Source organism: Motacilla alba, chromosome 21 (assembly GCF_015832195.1).
Source record: "Motacilla alba alba isolate MOTALB_02 chromosome 21, Motacilla_alba_V1.0_pri, whole genome shotgun sequence".
In the NCBI taxonomy this organism is placed as follows: Eukaryota; Metazoa; Chordata; class Aves; order Passeriformes; family Motacillidae; genus Motacilla; species Motacilla alba.
The window spans coordinates 2,451,783-2,470,791 of NC_052036.1; the positions used below are offsets into that span (position 1 = coordinate 2,451,783).

At 46.0% G+C, this 19,009-nt stretch overlaps 1 protein-coding gene across 1 annotated transcript in view; it reads left to right on the forward strand.

Moving 5' to 3' along the window:
• The window catches only part of SKI (SKI proto-oncogene), a 103,065-nt gene that overhangs the window by 15,387 nt on the left and 68,669 nt on the right, over nucleotides 1–19,009 (forward strand). The window lies entirely within an intron of this gene.

The following is a 19,009-nucleotide window of genomic DNA, read 5'->3' on the forward strand; positions in this document are numbered from 1 at the left end:
GTTATGTTACTGAGCTGCCTTCCTGTACAAGGAAGTGCTTGTGTAATGCCCAAGCCATTCCCATTCCTCACTGAATGATATGCAAATCTAGTCAATTAAGCAGGGGGGATTTAATTAGCAGTTTAAGTTCATGTGTGAAGTGTCTTGCCTTAATTACTTAACAGTTTTGTTGCAAATTTGCTAAGGTTTTTTTTTTTTTTTTCCCACAGAACTATCAAAACTGTGATTATATTTATTTATTTATTTTATTTTTTTGGTAACATTTTCCAATCCTGAGCATTGTCCAGTGCCTTTAACCTCTGTGTGCATGTGTCCCCCTCCTTCTGCAGCTCTTTTCAAAACTGGGGGGACAAAGCAGAACTATGGTTATTGTCTCAGAGCAGAACAACACATATGGAAAAAACTCAGGAATTTTGGAGTGAAAAGCCATTTATTTGTTGTTTTTTTGCAGCTAGGTGACACCATTATAGTAGTATCAGTAGCAGCCTCATGTGGTTGTCATGATTCTGTTAAATGGTGGCTTTTATTTCATGTTCTGCCTGGCCAAGGTGCTTTTCTGCAGCCCTGCAGAAGCTCAGCTGTGCCTGTGTCAGGGGCTTGCAGTGCTGCAGGTCACTCTGTCTTGATACGAACAAGATTTTTGTGCTGATACCAGACCTGGTGAGTTTTTATTTCACATCTCCTCCTGTGGAATACCTGGGTGGGTGAGGCTGGCTGGGGGATGTGCAGGTCCCTGCTGTTGTGGTTTGTGTGTCAGGAGGTGCTGCTGGCCTTGTCTTTGGTGGAAAGGTGGGAAACTGCCATGGATTGATGTGGAATCACCTGCTCCTCTCTCCCCACTCATACCTGCACCAAAACTCTAAAATCATGGGCTGCTGTAGCTCCGTGCTTTGTTCCTGCTCTGTTCGACACCGAGGGCTGGTTCGTGTTGGTGACCCGAGCCCAGAGCAGGACGAGTGTGTTGGAGACAGTCCCAGGAGTGTCCCGGGACAGTCCCAGTGCCCGGGAGGCCCAGGCTGGGTGTGCTCAGTGATCCCAGGCTCCTCATGGTGCCCCACTGCTCCTTCTGCAGCTGGAGGTGCCGCGGGAGGAAAGCTCAGGAGGAGGGGAAGAGGTCTGGGTGTGAGGAGCTGGGCAGGGATTGCCTGAAGGAGCCCTCAGGACCTCGGCTGGTGCTCTGTGGCTTCACCAGAGATCCTTGGTGGGAGGGGGTGGCTCTGTGGCTTTCTGGCCCAAGGGTTGGATTGCAGCCTGACCCAGGCTGTGGGCTGGAGCCATCCTGAGCTCTGCTCCCCTGAAGAGCCCTTCCTGCTGGACTGAAGGTGTCCATCTGTGTCTCGTGGCAGTGTGCCAGGCGTGGTCCTTGTACTGCTCCCTGACTCTGGATCTGTGATGTGCATGCATGGAGGAGAGGCTGGTGAGGAACAGGAACAGCACTGTCACATCCAGGGCACTGCACCAGATCTACAGGGATTGTTTTAAAGGGTCTCTTCTCTAGGACTGACATAACTTTATGATTCCCCATCAGTACCTTGTGAAATTTTGTCTTCCACGATGCACAAGCTGCCTTTAGCTCTGTGTTGGTGGTGGTGCAGTAGTGACACCCTGGGTTTAGAACCTTTAGGCTTGAAAATGGGGTTTCTACCAAGCAGGAGTTTGAGACACATGGGTAGGAAAGTACTGCATTAGTTCTAGTGACTAATTCTCACATCTGGGCATCTTGTAGAGAACAGATTTTAAATAATTCAGCGTACAGATTGAATTGTCTGCAGTAGGAGGGTTGTTAGAATCACTTCTGTCAGCAGACATCCAGTCTGGGCAAAAGGCTGGGGTGCTCATGTTACTTTCAGGTCCTTGGGTTAAAGGATCCTGTTTAAAGATTTACTGTAGCACCCTATGATGGGAAATTCACCCTATTAATAATTCTCTTTATGAAGACAGGAGTCCTCATTTCATGTAACTGCTCTTTATAAATTGCTTTTGCGAAACAAAACGATCAAAAAGAAAGAATGAAACCACTACACTTCTTACAAGCAGAGACTGAAATCCTGAGTTATCTCCACCACCCCAACCCCCAATATTAATGGAAATGTCAAAGAATTCTGTAATACAAAGCACTTCTCCTTCTCCACAGACTTGCAGCACATCTCAGATGGGCCTGTTCAGGTCTTACTTCCTAAGCACAGTATAAGGGGCTCAAGAAAGCAAAAATTACTAAAAAACACGGATTTTGACTTGACCTCTTTGGTTTCCAAACAGAGCTGTAAATGCTGTGATTCAGAATTTTCATTTTGCTTTGAAAATTCATACCACTTCTAAAAATGGAATAATATAAAATACTTTTAATTGCATGTGTTCATTCCTTCATTTCTTTTTCTGTGCTTTCCCAAGCTACATTCTGGAGGCATTTTCTGCAAATTTATTATTATTACTAATCTTAGTAAGGATCTGCATTGGTGCCAGGATATTTTTAAAGAGAATTTCTTTCCAGTTCAGCCAGGGCAACCCCTTTGTTGAACCTTCTTTTGGATGGTGCTCCCATGTGCTGCAGAGGCGCTGACACATGACCTCGTTACACACAGAAAATCCTAAATGTCCTGCCCCTTGCCAAACCTATCACAAAACTACCCATCACCCCCTTTTCAGGATCCCAGATGGTAAATAGCAGCAGGAGGTGAAAGGGGAGCTTTGTCTCCATTCTGAGGCCTGTTTTAAGTATTCTGTGTCTGTCTGTATCCCTCTGCTTTTCCCACTCTGCCCATAAATTAGCAAGCCAGCTTTTCTGACGAGGGAAGACAAAATGTCCATAAGCTGCAGTAACATCACCTACTCAAGAGAATGTTTTTGAACAGTTCCATTTATTTGTTTGTGATCTCTCTTCGTTTTGGTAGAACCTCTGCCTGCCCTCCTCGCTGCAGCACTGAGGGAAAGGCTTTCCCCAAATACCAGGCTGCAGTTTATAATCTCTGTGCCACTTTGGAGTTTACCTACAAAAACAAAAAACCCAAACCCAGAAAAGAAAAACCTTACAAAGATCTGCTTGTCTGGCTCCAGTGTTTGTGTAAAGCCAAAGTGGCAGGAGGAGCAGCAGTTCCTGCTGGATGGAGAGTGCTGGGAGCAGCTGGGAGCTGAGTTAGGAGGGGATTTCTCAGGCAGGATATGGGCAGGGGATTCAGCAGCAAATCTGGGACCATTTTGAGAAGCTGTGGGGATGCACCAAGCAGGATATTGTCTCTGCACACTTCCCATGGAGTTCCCCTCGCTGGCAACAATTTCCTGTCCTTAGTGCAGGAAAGATGATGTTGACTGTTGTGCAGGGGGGTGGTGTGGTGAGAGCTGTGCTGGCCTCTGGAGCAGCCTTGGCAGGGTCTGTGTGGGGGCAATAGCTGGGAACTCACCTGGGTTTGGGCTGGCAGGGGGTGAAGGACGTGTGGAATTCACACTTTGAGCATCTCTCCAATATCAAGCTGACCTAAACATGCAGGAATAGGAGGCTCAGTGGTTTCTGTGCCCTGCTCTGTGCAGGTTTCACTCTGAGAGGCTCCAGTGGCTCCTGCTCAGTAACACTGATTTATGCTGCCCGAGTACATGTCCTTGTTTGTTGGCACAGGTTGTTTGTTTTTCCTTAATTAAGATACTGCATTCTACTTATTCTCCCTTATAATTCCCCAACCACCCTGCATTCATCCTGAACCTGGAATCTGGCAGCTTTGTCAGTCTGAGATTAGTCTTTCCTCTGACCTGGGCTGTAGCTGAAGTAATGACTTTCCAGTTTCAGCTGACTGGAAATCAGAGGCTGGTGAACTGAAATACTGAAGGCTTAATGAATTCCCTGGATTCCCTGGTGGTTTTTTGGTACATCTTTATTTTAAACTGTTGAATATTAATAAGGAAAGGGGAGTGGGAGTGCAAGGCCTGTTTACTGTCTAGTACTTGAAAGGGATATTCTTTTTTATTTGTTTGTTTCATTTTATGTTGCAAATATTGTTGTAGAAATGCTGTATGTTTGCCAAGTTCCTACCTAGTCTTTGGATGCCAAGTTGTTGTCAGCTGGGAAGCTGCTGGGAGGGATTTAAAGCAGTATTACCTCTTTTGCAAATGTGGCTCTCAAACCAAGAGTGAGTCTACCTTTGACCATTTTTAATGAGATTTCATTTTTAAGTTATGAGGAGAATTACGCAGAAGAGAAAGAAGAGCTCAGGTGTCATTTGCTCCTTTTTTTCTGGGTAAGTTTACTCTGCTTTCCACACTGAAGGTTGATTAGCAAAGATTTTTTTTTTCCCTCCTCTGAGATCTCCTATGTTTCTCCTGACCTGTAATTTTATGTATAGTCATCAAGTAAACTAGATCTGATGGGCTCAGTTCTGACATGTTGTGTTTTGACAGCACATTTTGTTCATACTGACTCAATACTTTTGAAGCTGTAGTTGCTTGGTCACTTTAATTTGACATATACTTAGTTGCTGCCAAAACTCCTTTTGGCTTCTCCCCTAACACCAGCCTACTGTTCCTGTCACCTTCTTTGACTGTCACTGGTGCTTTTATGGCTGCACAATGTGCAACAACTCACCAGGGAATCAATCTGCCTGAAAATTAGTCGTTATATAAGGGAGAGTCACAAAAATTAACTGAACAAATGTGCTGTTGAGTGCCCAGCAAAAGCACTTGGGGGTCTGCTGGTTTGTTCACCGGGGTTGTGTGTTGCTGTTTGAGATTGCCAAAGGTGTTAGAGTGTCACTTAAAATAGGGTGTGTTCATGGTTTATCCTTTATCCTAAACCCAGAAAAATAAATAACAGATGAACAATGGTGGGAGTGTGGGTTAGAATCAAATAATACTTCTGTAAGTAATCTGTAATTTGTTGAACTTTTGTGTGGTGGATATGGCTGCTAGAGCTTGGGTCAATGTTTTAAACACCTTGTTAGGCTCTTGCTCTAAACCAGGAGCTTCTGGAAATGCATTTTTCAATTTTTTTTAGAAAGGCTTTTGATGGATGAAGCTGTAAAATGAATAGAAATAGTGTCTCCCTCTTCCTTTTTCCTCCTACTCAACGCTCACACACAGTCAGCCCTGGGGTCTTTTCTTTCTGTGTGGTTGGCAGAACAGAGGAAAAGAGAGAGAGCAGGAGACTGTCTGGGCCCCTGGTGCTGTCAGGAGAAGAATGGCCATGCTGTTACTGCTAAATCCAAAGGGACAGCCTGGGAGCTGGGAGCTGCAGCAGCCAGCGGGCTGAATTAGTGCCATTTAGGCACTGCTAAGAGGCTAATTGAGTCACTGGTACTTGCTGATTAAACCAGCAAATCCAATAATGTATGGACGTGCATGTTTGGGTTTGGTTCTGTGCTCCCTGGAAAATAGGCACGCTGGCTTTGCTGTGACTCCTTCCACTTTGGGCAGGTTACTCAGGAGCTTAAGGGGTATCAAAATGTCAAAATGAATGTTTTGGGGAGAGCTGCCTGTATTCCATTCTCCTCCTCCTCCTCTTTTCAGCAGGATTGGATGAGAAAGCATTAAAACAGTTCCATTACCAACGGCTGAACTCCGCCAGTTTTAAAAACATTGCCTTAAGTGAGTCCTGGGTTTAATGTGGGATAATCCAAATTGGGAGGTGACAGAAGGTAAAGAACTGAAGCCATCCTTGGTGGGTGATATATCCGTGCCACGTGGGGATGACAAACAGAGCCTGTGTTGGAATTTTGGTTGGCAGCCATCTCCAACCACCCCACCTTCTCAGAGGTGTGTTAGTAATGCACAGGTGGTGCTGGCACTGTGTAATAATGAGGATTAGATTGTGGGTAAAGAGAGTTCTTGGTTTCAGTGGGTTAGAAGGGGAGTTCATCGAGAGTCTTTTAAGCTGACCTAAACTTTATTACACCCTTGCCGTGTATTTTCTAATCCATTTTCACTCCTGAAATGTGCCCACAGGCAGGCCCTGCTTCACTTCTGCTCGCAGTGGTTGTTATAATGATTGTGGCTTGATTGACTTCAGCAGAATTATTCCTAATTTGCAGCACTCTGACTGGAGAGCAGAATTAGATTCTTGTGTTTTTCTTTGAAGTATGCAGAGCTCTCTGGGAGGCTGTTGTGCTGAGGGCATATTGCTTTCAGTGATTCTTTTTAATTTCGTTTTTTAACATTTAAGAAGAATAAGACGCCTCTCAATCTAAACCAGAAGGACTTGTATGAAAAAATAGTGAGACTCAGAGGCGAATGGTGGGTTCAGAACCTTGTGAGTCACTGCGGGGAGATTGACAGTTTGGGAACATGAACGCGGAGGAGTGAGGATGGGATGCTCAGGGGCTGATGAGATAAGGGAGTCTATGGAGTGGCAGCACAGGGGTCAGCAGCAGCGTGCATCTCATTCCAGAGTTAAACTCAGGCATTGGGAAATGGCATTCCTTGATGGCAAACACAATCTGACAGTTCTCAGCTAGCTACAGTATTCACCTCCTCCTCCTCCCCCCAACTGCAGAGCAGTGGGTGCTTGGGAGATCGTGTCTGTTCTTGCCTTCAAAGCAGCAACAAGAAAATATTTAAAGCCACAAGCACACCTTGGAGGCTGAGCAGGGTAAGTCAGGTTAGGGAGACATTTCTGCACTATAAAAACTGTGTCCCTGTTGAGGCAGCTCTGTCCTTGGGGCAGTCAGTCTGGTTTAGCTCCTGCTCGGGGATTACGATGTTTCACTTGATGTGGAGCACTTCACTTCTGTCTTTCTTCTTTGTCTTTCTTGCTTCTTTCTGTGTATGTGAAAGAATTTCCCTCTGTTCATGGGCAGGCCTGAACTGGATCAGCTCCTGGAATTAACTACATAGGAGTTCATTCATCCCTCCTCTGGAATGACTTGGTGTTTGCTAGGTATAACTTGTTCATGGGTGGTGTTATTGTTATTGCCATAGGTGCAGGGAGGTAATGCTGCCTCAGTGGGTAGGGCAGAAGATTGAGGCAAGAGCAGGTTTTTATAGTCCCAGCTCCTGACACCACTTAACTGGGTGACCTTGGGCAAGTTACTTCCCTGGCAAGTCACCTCACTTCTCTGTGAACAGGACTTAACAATATTTACCTCCCTGCCCAACAAGGCTCTTAAGAGGAATTTTGTGAAGCATTTTACATATAGACAGCAGTGTGTTAGTGCTGAGAGTTGTTGTTTCTTGATGAATATGTATGAAAGGTGCCAAGACGTTACCTCACCTTGGCCTTCACACGTTACTCATTACAGGCTTGTGGTTGCTCTGAATTTAGGCAGTGGCAGAGACAGGGAGTGTTGTCCTCAGAAGCTGGTGACGTACTCAGAAGAGAAAGTGCCAAACAATTTCTCCTCTAATTAGCGCTGCGTTAAAAGAAAAATGTATTTATTGTGAATATGCAGTCCTTCTGGTGACATTTTAGGGATGGGGCCTAGGAAGGCTCCTGTCAAGCTAAGTCTGTAGTATTTTTCTGTAGAGCTTTTGATGAGATCCTACAATGCAACTCATACTGCTGAGGGAGGAGAAATAATGGTGAAACACTGTGCTGTAGTTTTATTTTTGATTCCTGACAACAGAGCTTTGACAGGGGAATCAAGAGCACAGCCCCACGAGGAGGTTGCACAAGCGCCGTCTCCAGGGTGTCACTCCTCTGGTGGCAAGGAAAACTTCCTCTTTTAATCAATTCTGCACTGCAGCTGCTCTGAAAGGGTGCTCAGAGCTGGGAGGGTTTCCAGTTTGTAAAAGAGAGACGTGATCCTCATCTCATTGGATCTTTTAGGCAGGGTGAGAAAAGGGCAGGAGCGCTGTAAGGGAGACCATCACGGGTCTGGGATGTGGAGGGAGAATGTTCTTAGGCAGAAACTAAGGAGCATGGCCTTGTGTAGGGGTGCTGGTGCCCATACAGCCAAACCCTGCTCATTTTATCATAAATGTGTGTTCCCAGATGCCACATGAAGAACTTGTGAATTCATTTTTAAGATTTTATGGATGTTATTCTTGAGCTCTGCCAGTATTTGGTTCCGTTTCCATTGTGCTGTCTATGAAAAAAAAAGGAAGGAAAATTTTTGATGGTGTTGCCACAGGACTTCATGTTTGGGTTGCAGCTGTTGAAAGGCAGACAGACCTGAGTACCAAGTGCTTTGTAATAACATCCCAGCCCTGCAGTCCAGAGGTCTTCTCAGGTGATGTGACTCAGTGGTATAATGACAGCTCTCAGATAACATCTGTCCCTGCTCAGAGCCAGCAATCTTAGCTTTAGTCTGCCGTGTTGGCAAGGCAGGTTTAGGTCAAAGAGAAACCTGTCAAAGCTCTGATCTGAATAGAGAACTGGGCTTCCACCTCTTCTGACACCTTTGGGTTCATGCTTTTTGGCCAGGGCATTGACACTCATCTCTGAAAGCCCATGGCGTTCACTGCACGTGGATATAGAGAATTAAAAAGTGAATGTGTCACACGAAGAAACATAAAAGGCTGTGGAGTCAGCTAAGCATTGCTGTTGTTCTTAGCAGTCTGTAAGAAATTTCTGCAGTGCTACAGTCCTCTCTTCCACAAGTTCTGTCAAGCTAAATGGTTCAAGAGATGAAGTGGATTTTCACACATTTTAGGGGAGGTCTGTGATAAATTAATTGGGGTTTATTCGCTAGTAAAACATTTGGTGGCCAGTTTTCCCCCAGAAGGCTCCCTGGTCCTTACATGAGTGGATTTCTGTGCTGGCTGAGAGCACACACAGCTCCCCAGCTCCCTGTCCTTTTCTGGGACTCATTCTTCCAGCTGCTTTTCACCTTCAGCTCATCTGGGACTTCCTGGAGGAGCTCTGTGCACTCAAGGTGTTTTGGTGCAGACTATGATCAAGGCTGTTGGAGGAGGACAAGTCGCTCAGTTTGGTCACAGAAACACTTTTGTTTCTTATTACAGGAGCTGAAGCACAAGTGCTTCATATGATCAGAGAGTGTCCAGTCTTTGAATGACCCCCTGACACCTTCCCAGCCAGTTCCTTGGGTACTTGGTGCCTGAGGTTTCTTATTTCCTTGTGCCATATTGGCCTTGTTGAAATCTTGGGCAGAAACAATGGTATTTTTCCTGTATCCGTGTGAATTCTGGGCAGATCTGTATCTTCATTTGCATTCTTTGGGATTTCATGTGGGGTATCTCAGTTTTGTGGGGCGCACATTTGCAGATGCAGCTTTTATAAGTGTATGTGTGTTCATAAAAAATTCTGTATTGTCGTGGTTAAAATGAAAATGCTTTACCTGGTAAGTGAATGAACATGTAGGGTCAACTGTGAAGTGTGAAAAAATCTAAATCATTATGTGCAGTTTTGGCCCCATATTCAGGTTATTGTTTGGAGAAAGAAAAGTTCCTTTCAGTGGTGGAAGACGGAATGAAATTCAAACTTTTTGTTAAATGTTGGTTTTTATTAATAGAGGACAGAACATACCTTTTCCAGATTGCAAGCCAGGTGCTACATACAAAGTCTGGTTGATTTTCACTAGACGCAGGAATTGCTGGCTGGATTCTGTCCATTGTAAAGTTTGAGAGGTTTTGTTGTTTGTCCTGGTTCTTCTACCCCTGACACAACACTGATCCTGGAGGGGCTGTGTGAGCACCCTGGAGTGACCTGTACTAAACAGCCAGGTGTTATGGCTGGTGGGGACTGTTGGAAGGTTAAAAAATTTGTGTGACCTGTTCCTTTGTCCCACTCCTCCTCCCACTCTGACCTGTTGATAGTTTGAAAATAATAGGCTTGAAAATTTGTATTTTATTCATTTTAAAATTGCATTATCAGTAGGCGTCAGGTAGAGCACTGATGTAAATCAGAAATTTCCGCAGTAGCAAAAAAGGTTCCCATAAAGAAATACTTTGTTTCGTGGTTTGAAACACAAGTGCACTGATTGGCATTTCCTCTCTGCGATTGTGGCTGGCTTCACCTTGTCACATTGGGGAGATCTGTGACACTTAGCACCTGATTCTGCTGTGCAAAGGTCAGGCAGCTTTCACAGATGATCTTTTTGGGATGTACCAGAGATACTTTCCAATTTGCTTACACTCATTTTATGGCACCTGTGCATTCCCTTCTACTCAGCTGACAAAGGGAGTTGAGTGTGAGTGAGAAATAGTTTGTACATTTACTAGGAGTGGTATTGCCTGGAAAGCACCAGTGGAACAGTGCAGACGCTTACTGGAAAGGTCTCTTGGTTTGAGGTTGGAATTCTTACCTTTGAAAGCAAGAGGGGAATTTAAATGTGGGCAATTACTTTATATTAAATGTGCTTTCTTAATTTGTAAAGTGCTTGAAGATGTACTGACATGAATGGCCCTGTGAAAGGGTGAGTCCATGGCAATAAAAAAGGAATTTTGCAGGTTTCTGTTCCGTGCGAGTGCTGATTTGACTGGATTGGATTTGTTTAGTTGAAATGGTTCTTGTTTGAGAAAATTAGAAGGGCTTCATTCCTGTCATAACAGAATTGGGTCACTGTATTTAACTGGGTCATAGGAGTTTCCAGCATGAGAGGCCTCTTACCATGTTTGATGAGGGTAAAGTATTAAGCAGCCCAGTCCTGTTAACTCTTAGAAGGAGTTGAACTTTCTGCCTGAAGTACTGAGAGAAACCTCGTGCCCTCCGAAATGCCAGCTGCTGCTTTACCCGTGGTTTGGTAACTGAGCTGGGAGCCAGGGTTTGGCTTCTGCTGTGGCCTGAGGCTCTCCTGTGTTTCACTGGGGGAGAGGGAAATGCAGATACAGGAGCTGTGTGTGACCCGAGTGCTGTGGGCTCACCTATTCCAAAGAGCCCTGCTCTGAAATCACTGCTAGCGAAGCTCTGGGTGAGTGTGGGAAGGCTTTAGGAGCAAACCCCCTCTCATTAGGGAGCGAGGGAGAGTCTCCCCGTTTGTCTGCGTGCTGTGAAAAGAGGCAGTGTCTGAAAACCCAAACAAAACCCCCGGAGCACAACAACTGGCCCGGTTCCATGCGCCGGCCCTGCTCCCAGGCTGTCCCCGCTCCAGCAGGCAGCCCTGCTTCCAGCCCGGCCGGCAGTACCAGGGGCACGGGCTGGCAGGCAGGGCCAGCGCGTCCATAAAACCCTGGGGTTTGTGTTGGAGCCGGGAGGCTCCTCGAGTTCAGCTCGGCTGGAACACAATGTTCAAGACAATGCTGTGGGATCCAGCTGGAGCTTCAGCGTTAGTGCAGCGTCAGCCAGATGGAAATGAGGTGGAGAGGGCTGCGCAGCGGTGGGGGATGGGGAATCCCTTCCCTTTCCAGGGAGGGGAAAACAACAGTGACTCTGAAATCCATATTCACATGTATCTGCAGAGTTCAATGCGAGCTCTGATGGGCATGTTGGCAGTCAGCTCGTGCCAGCGAGATGTCACTTGTGCTTTGTGTGGGATTGAGGAAACAGGGCAGAGACGGCGCGGGGAGAGCCTGTGCCACTGCACCAGGGCTGGGTGGACACCCCAGACCCAGAGCACGGTCTGCTCTTTGCCTCCGAGTTCCAGCAGCCCCAAAGAGTTTGTGTGTGCGGCTGGACGTGCTTGGTGTTGACCTGCTTTTCAAAGAGTACCGGATGTACGCATTCTAAAATTGCCAATATTGAAAGGTACAAGCACCTCTTTGGAAACTTTCATTTCTCGATGTACCACGCAGCTGGTAAGCGGTGATCGCCCAGATTTGTCCTTTCTGACACCTTTTATGTCTGCTGAAGTGAAGGATGTGCTAATGGAGCACAGAGCAAGATCCATCAAGTTTTCCCTCCTCGATTTACAGCATTGCTTTGTTATTTGCAATGGCTGTGATGGGGTAAGGCATCATCTGTTTGGGTGAAATGATAGTGAAACGAAGCTCCCATCTCCTATTTGTGCACGTCAGTGGAGTTGAGGTTTTAGATCTCTCTTTGCACTTGATGCCAAAATTTGATATGATGAAAGTAATTTCACATTAGTAGTTGCTTTGAAGAAAAATCTGTTCTGTTTCATCTCTCACTTGCTGTACAAGATTGGAAATTGTGAGCTCTACTGAGCCTCTGGAAAATCTGTGTGACTATGGAGAAGCTGGGAGCATTGAGTTCATGCTTTCATGGAGAAGACAAGGTAACTTTTTACTACTCCCTGTTCCTCAGTCACACAGCCTTGTGCTGCTCTCCTGAGAGAAAGCATGAAATTCAGCAACCTACTGTCCTTCATATCTTGCTTCAAATGCACCAAAATCCATGGAGTTCACCTAAGGATGGTTGAAGGAGCTTGGTCGGTGGCTTTCCACTGGAGCCATGGAAGTTCTTCACATAGTTTGTCTCTCCATTTTCTATCCATTTCCCATTTGAGCTGAGCAAAAGCAGAGCTACCTGAGTGCAGATTGAAGGAGCCAGTTCTGTTTTTACAGAAATAGGAAGAAGGAAGGACGAATTCCTCCTTTACAAGAAGGAATCTCTCCTCTCCCTCTTTTGTTGGTTCTGTTTGCTCTTCCTCTTTAAGGGTGGAGGTCAGCAGGTTCTAGTGAACTCTACTTGAAAAGATTGAGAAATACCTCATGGTGCATTCCTGTAAGCAGGCTTGGTTCAGCAATGACTCTTAGAACATCTCTGAAGGTGCCCTGGGGCTCTAAACCATGGTTCAGGGCCCTTCTGAGTAACATCAAGCATTAATTTAACATCACGGAGCCTGGATGGCTGCAGTTGGACGGGCACTGGGGCAGCTTGGATTTTGATCCTTTGAGGAACATCTTTGGGGAGAAAACATCTCCTTCAGGTAATAAAGGAAACACTTCTAGAGTAAGAAGAACAAGGAGAGGAAGCACAGAGATGTTGCACTTGTTGGCCTCAGCAGGCAAGAGGAGGTGCATTCTCTCTCCTGGAATATTCCTGGCTTGTTCTCCAAGGGGCTGAAGACTTGCAGTATCAGAGTTGGCTGCAGTCATGTGTTGGATGCTGAACTGTTAATTAAATTATCCACAGCACAGGTCCCTGGCTAAAGGCTTTAGAAGTGTTCAGCACTCTTTGATCTGTGCCCGAGTATCTTCTGGGAGCAGCTTGCAATTACAGTCAGATCCTGATGAGAGCTGTGGAGGCTCTCGAGCAGGGCAGCTTTAGTGGTGGTAAAAAGCCAGCAAACATAGTGATTTACTGGTGGCAGGTCAGTGCTGGGAAAGCCCCTGCCCCTTCTTTAAAAGTCCCTTTAAAGTTCTCCCAAACCTGCTGTTCCCAGGCTCCCATTCACGACTCAGAGAAGGGATTTGTCTCTCTCCTCCTCTCCTGTGTGTTCCTGTGGTCCTGCAATCATAAGTTGTGTTGCTGTGCTCCATTTTCCCCTGCCTGTGGCTTCTGGGCTTTTGTGTGACTTCTTCAGAATTTCACAAGTACATCACAAGATGCTATTTTGGGTCTCTACAGGATAAAGAGTGTTTAAGATCTTCAGGATGCCCTTTGCCACTCTCCATTAAGACTGTGGAGATACTCAGAAAACGAAATGAATAAACCAAAACTCTTGGTAAATCTTGGTTCAGCCTGTTCACTTTTACTTGCATAGATGAGTTCAAAAGGTGTTAGTTTTTAAAAAAAAAAAAAAATTTCCCCTGGGTTTATTTTGATCCTGGCACACAGTTTTCCAAATGCCTGAGTCAGAAGCATATGCTTAATGAGCCACAGAACTGGAGCGTGTCCCTCAGCCCCTCCAACACTTCTTACACACTGTCCTTGGACAAAGGAGCGGGAACAAACACGCTGCAGGTTTTTATGTTCTGTCTGGGGGCTTCTCACCCCTCAGCTGAGGGACCCCGGGATGTATCTGAGCATCCGCCAGGCTGTATTTCGTTCAGGTGTAACTCCTCAGCTCTCGTACAGAGGAGCCTTCGCTTCTGCATCAAACGTGTCCCTTTTTACGTTTGTGGTGCCACCTGCTCTTGGGGACAGGGTGCCCTGTGGGTGATGGGTGCTGCTGCTGAGGACTGAGTCCCTGGTGGAGCAGCACCTGCCCGGAACGAGCTGCAGGAAGCCGCCGGCCCAGCGCTTCCTCCCTCCTGTGCCGCATTCCTGGCTCCCGCTCGGCCTTATGTAACTGTCTCCGAGGCAGGAGAGGTCACTCCAGGTGGCTGTTTTGATCCGTAGTGTCTCCTCTCCTCTCCTCTCTAATGCTGTCTGGAAGGATTTGTTCGAGTCTTTTTTCAGCAGGAGAGGCCGGCCGTGCTCTTTGGCACACGGAGCTGCTGCGCTGGGATTTAAGGGCAAATGGAAGCCAGGGCTGTGACAGGAGGCGTGATTAGGAACACAATCCTTTCACAGCGCTCTGCTTTTGCATTTAAAGAGACCTGTGTGTGCTCAGCGTTCAGATGGCTGCCCCAGTGACATCCCAGCCTGTCGGGACCCACTTAGAGCAACACCCCCAGCAGCGCTTTGCCTTCCCTGCTTAGATTGCTGGAGACTCTTGGAACACTTACATATGTTAAACAGCCATTGTGTGACCCCGTGACAAAGAGTTTTATTTTATCCGCTCCTTGAGGAGTAAACTGAGATAGAGAACACCCCACGGCTTGTCTGTGGCCACACAAGAAGTTTTCTGGTGGACCTGCAGTTAGAACCCTCCGGTCCGGGCTGTGCTGTGTCCTGATGACCTGAGGAGCTTTTCCTCCTGGCTCGCAGCCTTTGCCTCCAGTGTGATGTTCTGACCTCCCTGTTGTATCTCCAGACCTGGATAAAAGCTGGGTGTCACAATTCCAGCTGTGAGGGCCTGGAGGAAGCCGTGTGGTCCATGAGGAGGATGTCCTGCCAGCTCCCAGGGATCCCGTGTAGCCTGGGACTAACTGAGGGGACATTGGGAGCTGCTGCTATGGAGAAAATCCATGGGCTGCCTTTGGCCTGGTGAGCTCTTGGAAACATTTATTGTTGCCCTTTGTACACAGAAAAAACTAAGCAGGATCCTGTTTGGTAACATGGTGCCTCTTTGAAGAAGTAGAAAATCCAGAAACCAACCTCAGTGCTGGAAAGATGAAAGTTTGGATGGATGTCAAAACGCCCTGAGCTGAATTCAAAGTAGAGTTTCTGACGAGTGTAAATAACGGGGGGGATTGCACAGCACCAGACTGACACATCTCAGTGTCCTTCCCATAAAGTGCTGCCTTGTAAAATGGAAATCGTGTTTAGCTCTGGTTTTCCCCTAAACTGTATTCCAATTTTCTGTGGGAAAAGTATCTGGATGGCAGTGCGTGTTAGGAGAGCTTTCTGCAGAAGCACGCTGTCCAAACCAGCATTTAGTTCAGTGAAAGGTGGGATGTTACTGTATAGAGAAGATGCTGAAGGAGATACTGAACTATTTACCTAAACCTCTTAATGGTAACAAGAATTGACTGTAAATAAACTCAAACTTTACACATCTTGCTTTATAGTGAGCCTTGAATTCATGTCCCTTTCCTCTGGTTCAGCTGTGCATAGTTGGACTGGTTCGTGTCCCTTCCGAGTTGGGCTGGTTTTGGGATGATTTGTCCCTTTGCTAAAGAAAAATAAGGGTTATGTGGGTAAATTCCTAATTTTTAAGACTTCCAGTTGTATTCAGGCGCCACTATAAAAGGTATCCACATTCCACATTCCCCTTTCTCAAAATGTTTCCCAGCCCTGAGTTAATTAATAAAAAACCCTCTTTTTTTCCCCCTGGTGTTAACTCATTTATAGGCGAAGTGCATGTTAAATTCAGTAAATAACTTCCTGCATTTTTGTAAGTATTTTAAGAGTATCAGCCTCTCTGGCAGCGTTGGAAGGATTCATGTGGTCTGTATTTAGTGTTGGGATGTGAGTTACATGCATGCAGTAAAGAAGAGGGATGGATCAGCCCTTCTGCTGACCAGATGTTACATGAAAGGAAAAACAGAATACAAAATCTTAAACCAAAAATGGCAGAAAAAAAGGTGTGCAAAGAATTTACTTCTCAATTCAGTGTAGGCTTTACAATAAATAGCAAGAGAGCTCAGTATGGCCAAAATAATGTATCCTTTGTCACAGGAGTGAGTAGGAAAACTCAATCATGGGAACAGAATTAGAAACCCTTCCTTATCTGGAAGTAGGGAAAGGGGAAGAGCCAACAAGGATGAAGCTGAATTTCCCAAAGAAATTCTCCTTTCCAGAACAATGTGTACTTCTAAAATCAGAGATTAAGTAAATTCATCCCCAAGTGGGACAATTGGGAAACTGTGCTCATATTTTTTGGTTCTGTTCATTGTGGGATACTGGACTACACTGACCATTATATTCATTTCTTTTTGGGGCCTCATTAGTGAGTTATTTACAGTTTTAATTCTGTTGTATCAAACTCAGAGAAATGGGTTTGAAGTTGTCTGATGTAACATATGCTGTGCACCTCTCTGGGTTTTGTTCTGTGATGGGTTACCTGAGGATCCCTGCAAGCCTTTGGGCTCGTTGTTTAGAAGGAGTCAGATCAGGATCTCAGGGAAAAGAAAAATAATGAGCTTTGCAAATTCTTCCGGGCTTGTGTCTTTTTAGAAAATTTTATCAGAGCAGGATGAATCCGTAAAGAAAAATAATCACTTATGTGGTGATGGAGCCTGGACATTCCACATGTAAATAAGAAATTCTGCCTAAAACCTGAAGTCCTCATTTTGCATGTGTGACTGTGGCTTCCTCCCAGTGCTGGTGATTCTGTGCTGCTGTGGTGAGATCTTGCTCTGAACCACACTAAAGACAACACCTAAGGGAGAAGAGGGAGCAATAAAATCCAACTGAAGTATGTGAGAGGAGAATCAATCCCCTAATTAAATCTAGGTGATAAAAATTAAGATACCCTCTGAGTTCCTGCCTGTGCATATTCTAGTAAAGTTCAGCAGAAGTTAAAGTTGTTTGTAATTGAGAAGCACCAGAAGCACGGAGTTGAGGCTTTCTCTGGGTTTGAAAGGCTGAATTCTTTTCTTTTTCACTTTCTTTCTTTCTCCCCCTTCTCTGCTCATTAAAAAGGTGCTATTTGTGGTCATTAGGAGGCACCCAGAGCAATTAGGTCCAAGTGACCTTCGTGATAGCTATTCAAGACAGAAGCTGAAGTAGGATTGTATTGTAAACAACCCCAGAAAGGGGGTCACACTAAACTTTATGGCTTGTTGGTATGTCGGGGGGAGATTAGAGGATGATGCAGTCACCATCCCTGTAAATCTTATTTATCACTGATGTGGGGGAGGATGCCATATCTGAGGGGAATCCTAGGACAGTGAGGTTGTGAACTTTGGGGTTTTATCAGTTAAAATGGCAGAGGGAGGAATGGGAGGAGGGAATGAAAACAGAATAAGGCCAAGCAGCTCAGCTCTGAGTTGAACTGCTTGAGGACTGGAGTTAGAAGGAACTGCTTTATCAGGAAAAAATGCTTTATCAGCTGTGTTGTGTGAGAGTGACCACTCTGCTCATCCACCCAGCCCCGTGCCCTGACTTGGAAAGTGGGTAACAGAGGCCAGGTGAAGGAAGGAGACTGGGCTGAGCATGCAGAGATGCTTTCCCTGGTGTGTATTCCCAGCAGTCATGGGTGGCTTAAGGGCTTCCTGAGTTGGGAAGTTTGTGTTTAAGAGCCTTAAGGGACTTCCCTCCCCTGAGTTTGTCAGCTCTCCATTTTAGCAGTGTTGTTTCCAGTGAGAAGCTAATTCTGATTGAGGACTGGAAAAGTGAAATTACAGGCAAGCAGTCCCTGGCATTTGAGCTGCCTCAGGATCAGCAGCAGGTGGGTGTGCACACTCCCTGCCTGGGAGAATGGGATCTTAAAACGTATTTGCTTGTATGGCCCTCCTGGCATTTGCAGTGGGACAGCAGAGAGCCCACCTGCTGCAGTGCAGATTAACTGGGGACAGGACTGCCTTTAGCTTCATAATCCCGTGGGAGGAACCTTTGGTGTCCAGGTCTTTTTAGCAATAAAATCTTTGCAGCTGAATGGATTGAAAGAAGGTGGATTACACCAGCCCTTAAAGCAGAAGCAGCATGTGACACTGCTGAGGTGAGGAAATGGCCAGAGGAACATGGTTAGGGGGTATCACTAACCAGATTTGCTGCCACGGAGTCATGGCTGGATCCACTGCCTCCCCAGAGGCAATTCCTACTTCTCTGGAAGATCAATCCATGAGATTTTTTGGGGGTTTTGGTGGGAGGTTTTCTGGTTTCTTTGGTGTCCACTTGGGAGAGATGAAAAGGACTGGAAATCCAGATCTTGTCCATGTGGGGAAACTGAGGACAGTGGGGAAAAAAACTAAGAGGTCAGTCTTCCACAGCAGCTCCTTGCCTGGGATTCTTGTCTGTAATAAATGTATTCCATAGCTCTGTTGTGAAAACTCCCTGAGCGCTATGGCATAAAATGCCTTTTATTTGGAACAGTGTATCCACACAGGCCATTGTGGAATAGGTGTTGTGGGATATTTTTGTGTGTGTCCACAAGGCAGTATTGTTGAAATAGGATTTTTGCTTTCCTTGTGTGTGATCGTGTTCACTCCCGAGAGAAATGGTTGTGAAATGCTCATCCCTAAGACCATCTCTACCCCTTTTGTATGAGGTGGGGCAAGGAGCTCATCTGGTGTTCCCCTCCTGGGCTCGCTGTGTACTTTTGGTGTAGTGTAATGTTTTACGAATGGCTGACCTGCTGCTGGCTCTAAACCCGGGTGTGAATTCCTTACACAGAATTGGAAACAACGCTGGTACAAATGGGGTCGGCTTCTTTAAGGTTTGGAGGTCTCGGCATCCTCTGTGTGGGATGGGTAGGGAAAGGCTTGGCCCCTTCCAGTTTTATGTGGGGTCAGGCAGTCACGGGGATGAAGAAGGCTCTCAGTAGAGTCCACCATCTGGCAATCATAAAACAAGTAATCAACATTTTTCTGAGGAGGATGGTGAGGAAACAAGCTGCAGACGATTGTCGTGAGATCCCGGCCCTGCACAGACACCTTTATGGCTCTTCTCTGTTCTGGTTGGGTGTCTGCGCTGTAGGTCAAAAGTTCAGCCTGTCCTCTCCCCCTTCTTTTTTCTTCCAAAGATGGGAATTAGGCAGCGGACTGGAATGCCGAGAGACTGTAAAATGGCTTGTCCTCCAGC